This window comes from Apodemus sylvaticus, chromosome 21 (assembly GCF_947179515.1).
Source record: "Apodemus sylvaticus chromosome 21, mApoSyl1.1, whole genome shotgun sequence".
NCBI classification, from domain to species: Eukaryota; Metazoa; Chordata; class Mammalia; order Rodentia; family Muridae; genus Apodemus; species Apodemus sylvaticus.
In genome coordinates this window covers 19404929-19411923 of record NC_067492.1, presented here as the reverse complement: position 1 = coordinate 19411923, position 6995 = coordinate 19404929, and positions in this window count along the sequence as shown.

Sequence of the window (6995 nt, the reverse complement as noted above, 5' to 3'; positions counted from 1 at the left end):
GGTTTCCTAGTGTGTCTCTCTGAGCCTTTAGGCAATCTCCTTCATTCTGGACTCAGCACAGTGGCCAGGGAGAGCCCATTCACCTAAAGACTGACTAAGGTCATTTTTCTGAACAATAGCAGAGCTGATTATTTTCTATATTATTTCCTAATGTTAGAATAAAATAAAAGGCTCAGGAGCTCTTATTCCCTCACATTATTATTATTATTACTATTACTATTATTAATTAGTTAACAAAGTAGCAAGTTTCTTAGGCATTTTCATGCATATTTAGTTTTGGTTGTCCCTCCCCCACGCCCTGCTTCCCATCACTATTTCAATTTCTTTCACTCCCAGTATCCCCCTCTCCTACTTTGACACCACACCCCATCTTTTCTCTTCACCCTGCTCATTTCCCTCAGCCATAGTAGCCACCTTACTACTTCACAAATATTCAGGTCTCGTTTGCACCTCAAGATCTTCACACCAGCTCCTTCATCCTGTCTGGAAATCTCCCTCACCTTGCCCTGAGAAAAATCACATGGATTCCCGAGTACACTCTCCCAAGTGTTTGCTCAAATGTCGGCTTCTAGGTGGGATCTGCCCCCCCCCCCCAGAGCTTTTAATTAAAATAAATAGCAGCTGCTTGACCCTTTTCTAGTTTGTTTTTCTTATATTTTATAATTTGATTATTTGTTGTGTCGATTATTTGTTGTGTGTTCACTTCCTACGAGTTAGTTAGGAAGTGAACTCCTCACTCAGTCAAGTGCTTATTCTGTGTCCTCTGTTTATCATTAGTATCAAGGATAGAGTCTGCCCTGTAGGCACTCAATAAAAGGAGTACGTATATAGATGTATCAGTTCTCTCTAGCATTGGTGTAGATTAGCTCTCTGGACTACCCAGCCTTTTGTTGTAATAATCTAAGTGAATAGCATAATTGACTTGAGGCGAGTTTGGTTTTCAGTGTTGGGGAAGTTCAGTTTGTGGTTGCCCAGCTCCTGTGTTTAGATAGAAATAAAAACAAAGCTTCAACTCTCTTGTTTTTCAACTCCCCTGTGGAAGTTTGTCCCTTCCCCTCGATGGTGCCAGCAGCGTGTGGAGGAGGAAGTCCATCACCTCACTATGGCCAGGAAGCAAGGTGGGGGATGATCCTATTCCCTCACGGACCTCCCCTCCTGGATCTGCTTCCTCTGCTCAATTCTCTCTCTCTTTCTCTCTCTCTCTCTCTCTCTCTCTCTCTCTCTCTCTCTCTCTCTCTCTCTCTCTCCCCCTCAATCTACAACCTCTTATAATAGTGCTACCAGAATTGGCTCTGTCATTCAAAACATGACCCGTGGGACTGTTTCATATTCAAGTTGTACCACTCTCTTACATCAAAAGAATTAAGATCAAACTTGAACTTTGGGAGGCTGAAATGAACAATTTAATATTAGCTAGCTCCATTTCAAGATGAGAGGATCTAGAAATTGATTTACTGAGTAAGTGTCCATGTTTCTACTTGAGAAATGAGATAAGCAGGTAAAATCAGCAGGCTGAGATCTCCAATGAGGAAAGTTGACATCTAATTTAACCAGTATGCTTGAGTTCTGACTGGGTCATCCCTTGCCATCTGTCTCATCTCCCAGTAAGAAGTAGGCAGTCACAAGCTGACAGTGTGACCTGGAACTTGTTCTGTTTTGTTTATTCATTCTTAGAAGCCCATAGCTGGGGATTGAGGGTGAAGGGACAAACTTCCACAGGGGAGTTGAAAAACAAGACATTTGAAGCTTTGTTCTTATTTCTCAGAATGAATCAAGTGGTCATGAATTTTTAAAGTTCTAAAACTTGATTCCAGGCTTGAGGCAACAAATACATACAATGAACTTAAAACCTTTTATTTTACAAAGAAAGACAGAAAGAGAAGGAAGGAGGAAGGGAAAAAGAGAAGGAAGGAGAAAAGGGAGGGAGAGATGTTTCCCACCAGAGTTTTGGCAGATGGATACAGAAACAATCTGGGAGTCAGAATTGTTACAGAAATTGAAGCACAATCAAACATGAAAAAATCTGAGTTCATAATAATGCTTAAAAATTATCTCTGGAACTTTCTCTGGTGCCCATGCATAACTCAAAAAAATTAAAGGTTTAGAACCAAGCAGTTACTTTCTTTTCTTATATGAACCATATATGCAAGGAAATGCCTATGAGGAATTCTGTGAATTATATACCATGAATATTAACAATTTTTGTTTAAATTTTTTTTACATGTGATATATTTTAATCATATTCCTTCTGCTCCCTCAGTTCTTCCCAGATCTTCTTATCTTTTTACCCACCCACCTTTATTCTCTCTGTCTCTGTCTCTGTCTCTTTCTCTCTCTGAGTCTCTCTCTTCCTCTCCTTCCGCTTCTCCCTCCCCCTCCTCCCTCTCCCTGTCTCTTCCCAGCCCCATAAAACAAAGACCAAAAGCATTTAAAACAACTTCAAACTTATTGAAAGTGCCGGTCAGGTGCAGTAATAGAGGAAAGCACATTTCCTTGATGCATGGGGAGCCCAGTCCCTGCACACCTGAAGGCATGCTTTGGTGTGAATTCCCTACAAACAAGGACTCTGGCATCTTAAATAACCATGACAAATGATCATGTTACTTAAGTAACCATGACATGATCAAAACCAGAAAACAGTGGTGAACCAGTTGGAGCCTGCTTAGAACCACAGGTTGCATTTCATTGTTAACCTTCTTTAGTCTTTTGTTTTTAATCTCTGACTGTGACCTTGGCATGCTTGTTGATCATTGGTCACATATTTCATAGATAATACTGGACTCTGGGTTTGTTTGATGTGGGGAGAGGGGTGCGCATGGTATACTTATGCATGAGTGTGGGTGTGCATGGAGACTAGAAGAAGCTATTGAGTGTCCTTGGAATAATCTCTGTGTACTGTGTAAAAGCATTGTCAATAAAGAGGCCTATAGCAAGGTGGGAGAGAATAGGCGGGACTTCTGGGAAGAGAGAGGAATCCTGGGAAGGAGTCAGACACAGGAGATTCACCTCCGAGACATGGAGGAAGTCCAACTGTGAAAATGAGGAGCAGTAACTAGCCGTGTGGCAGACATAGAATAGTATAAACAGGTTTGAGTTATGAACTAGTTGAAGAACCCTAGCTTAAGGCTGAGACAGTAATTCATAAATAAATAAGCCTCTGTGTCATTATTTGGGAACTGGGGCAGACATAGAAATGACCGACCGGTTCCAGAGTGTCCTGCTTTCTCAGTGTCTACTTTATCCCTTGAGATGGATGGAGTCTCTCACTGAACCTGTAGCTTGGCTATCTGCTAGCACTTCTCAATGATCTTCCTATCCCTACCACCACCGCACTTGGATTTTAGCTCCTTACGAGTATCCTGCCCACATGCTTACATAGCAAGTACTGTTTCTCACCAAGCCATCTCCTCAGGCCCCATGCTGTCTCACACTTAGAACATCACAGATTCAAGCCGTGTTCTCCATTGGGTATCTTATCAATGGTGGATCATTTTGATGAGCCCCATTGCTGAAGATGTTCTCTGCAGTCACGTGACGAGGTTGTGTCTGTCAGGTTTCTTCATGGCAAAGCCATTCTCTTCCTAATGAGTAGGTATTTTATGAGCATGTACTTTGAGAATATTTAAATGCCTTGTTCTTCATCAAACATCCACTTGATTCATTTGTTTAATCTATGAGCTGGAGTCATGGATTCTCATTTTAGTTCGTGAACTATATGTCATCTGTTACTGTCATTATTTATTTTGATCACCAAATATCTTAGATTAATTAGAATCCCTGATACCTTATCAATCAGTCTGACTTCTAAGTCCAGAATAAGCTGAGAATTAGGTGACTTTAAAGAAAATTTTGTTATGTTGGATAAAGATATTATACTTATATTGACAAATCCTTTCAGAGACAGGAAACTAACATGCAAATGACCTCTGTATGCAGGAAGACTATCTAATTTACTATTCCACAAAGAAACATACAAATCTATCTATCTATCTATCTATCTATCTATCTATCTATCTATCTATCTAATGTGTTTGTATATATATGTGTCTCTGTGTCTGCGCTACATGTATATAGGTTCCTGTTGAAGCCAGGAGATGGCACCAAATTCCCCAGAGCTGTAGTTACAGGTTGATGGCTGCAAGTTGCCTGTTGAGGGTGCTGAGAACCAAACCTGGGTTCTGTGTAAGAGTGGCCAGTATTCTTATTTGCTAAACCATCTCGCCAGCACCATGTATATATTTGTTTTTTGAGACTCAACCCACACCTTGTATGTAAGTATCTAGACTTTCCATCTCCCACAGGCAGCATTTAGAGCCCTTTAATCCAAAAGCTCCCAGTTAACATAGACTTGCACTGGAAGTCCTGTTTTCATGAGGTCTGGGAAGGTTTGACTCTGTCTGGAAAGAATTGTCTCCCTACCTTCAGTTTGATTGCTAGTATTAAGAAATCACAGAGCATTTTTCATGACAGTGGTGTGACATCTAAATGTTAGATAGGACCACACAAAACCCAGTCTTCCTGAAGTGTTGCTAGAATGGCCAAAGGGGTTAATGCAGACTTAGGGACAGCTGACACTCACCGGATAGGGAGCTGGCCTGTAGCCTCTACAGCTGTTCACTGCTGGAGCAGCCATAGCTTCCTGGGGTTCTTAATGCCCAGAAGCAGCTGCAACAGCAAGCAATTTAGTGCAAAATAATCCATCAATTAATCTCTTTGTTATTGGACATTCCAGATGCTTGCGCCTTGGTTAATGTGCCGGGAATGAAATGTGTTTTGATAGCTCTGGGTGTATTAACATGATGCTTGTCCAGCCCACCCGACCAACGCTGGGAGCATATGAGGAACCCCGAGGAGTGAGAGGGCTCTTCCCAGGCTCTGTTTCACTCAGAAGAAATGATTTGAAAATTGCAGTACTTTGAACATTGCTGATAAACTGGTGTCTGGACTGGGTTCAGAGCCCAAGCTGGAGCAATTCCTTTCAATAAAGAAAGGCAATGAAAAACAATGCCGGAGCACAGCCTTGGAACTGTCCAGGGCTCACTGTTTGCCAATGCTGAAAAATCCCATGGAAATCTCCAGCTTCGCACTTAATTACCACCTCCTTGAGCTGCTTCTCTGCGGCTGCTTCTCTCACATCCCCTGTGAGCCAGATTCCCCATTCCTTCCTTGTTGCCAAACAAGGCTTTCTCATCTAGACACCATCTGCTTTCAGGAGATATTTGCATTTTCTCCTTCCTTCCTCAAGTGGTCCTTTCCAGGCTTGTGTTTCCCTCCTGAAGGCTTGCCGCTACTCTGTGACCCCATGGGTGGATGGGAAGGCCACTCCAACCAATATTATTTTGGACTTGGACATATCCTTCCTGGCCCTCCAGCCCCAGGGATTAGTGTAGCATAACTTAAAAATACCCTTTGTCTTGAAAAACAAACAAAAAGGTCTTTTGTTTGTTATGAGACCTCTAAGAATGCCTGAGGAAGTGATATCATTCTTCCCAGTACCAGTTGCAATCCCTAGAGGGGAGTGAATCTTGAGGCTACACAGAGCGTCCATAACTACTTTCAATGGATGGTATAGATCCTTGTAGTTTGTTGTTATTATTGTTGTTTGTTTTTGCTACAAAGGTATTAGAATATGTAATAAGACCATACAGTACAGTAAGATAGAAATATAGACATATATACTGTCAGCAATACTCGCGTGCGCGCGCTCACACACACACACACACACACACACACACAAACATGCAGGCACACACAACACATGGAGAACAACTTTCAGGATTCACTTTTCTCTCTCTATCACCTGAGTCCCAGAGATCAAGCTTGACAAGAAGTACCTCTACCTGCTGAGCCATCTCACTGGCCCACTTTATTACTTTAGTATACTGAGAAACAGGATGTCAGTATATATAAAACTTCCTAATACGTTTAATATCTGGCATTCCATAGTATGCATGCAATACGATTTCTTTACTTGATCTACACAGACACATATCTGTGCTGCCTTGAATAAGCATGGTCTCCATAAGCTCATACATTTCAATGCTGAGTCACCAGGGACTGGCACTGTTTAAGAAAAATTGTCCATATTGCTGTAGGTGTGGCCTTACCGGAGGAAGTATGTCACTGCCTGAGACCACACCAGGCACAGCATGTCTCTCGCTTTGCCTGCTGATCATGGGTCCGGATACAAAGCTCTCACCTACTGCTCTAGTACCATAGTCATCTGTTACTTGCCATGGTGAAAATGGACTAGCCTTCTGAAACTGTAAGCAAGCCCACAATTAAGTGCTCTCGCTTATAAAAGTTGCTTTGCTCATGGTGTCTCTTCACAGCAGTAGAACAGTGACTAAGACAGAAGTTGGTACCGAAGAATATTGCTGTGATGGGCTGGACTGTGCTGTCATTTGAAGGAGTATGGAAGACTCTAGCACTTTATACTGTAGGACCCCAACATTCAGTCAGTGGTACTTACTTCTAGTGAGACACCGAGACACAGATGGATACAAAAGCAAGAGTTTTATTTTCCGTTGCATTGGGGGTCTACCTTCAATTAGTCCCTCAAGGCAAGTGACTAGAAGGCAACCCTGAATGGCTATTACAAGCAGTTTTTATACCTTTTTAGGGACTCAGGTTACATCAGCAAGGTTACAGCTCAAACTTATTGGCTAAGCATATTGACCTTTAAATAAATTGTCTAGCAAGCATGACATGGATTTGAACTCTACCTGGGACTTTCCCAGAGGGTCAGGTGACTATTAGTACATTCTGAGAATTTTTTATTCAAGAATGTTCCTTTGGGTGGAGAATGGAACATGGCCTAGCCTTGACCCCAGGCAGGAGGGGGAAGCTGTGAGGAGGGAGTGGGACTGGAAAAGCCCTTAGGGTCCCTCAATACTAGAAGAGCAGTTGAAAGTTTTAAGCAGAGGTTAATGAGCCTTCCTGGTAAGAACACGGAAGACAGTGGTTCTGAGGGCTGTGTAGACTATGCAACCTCA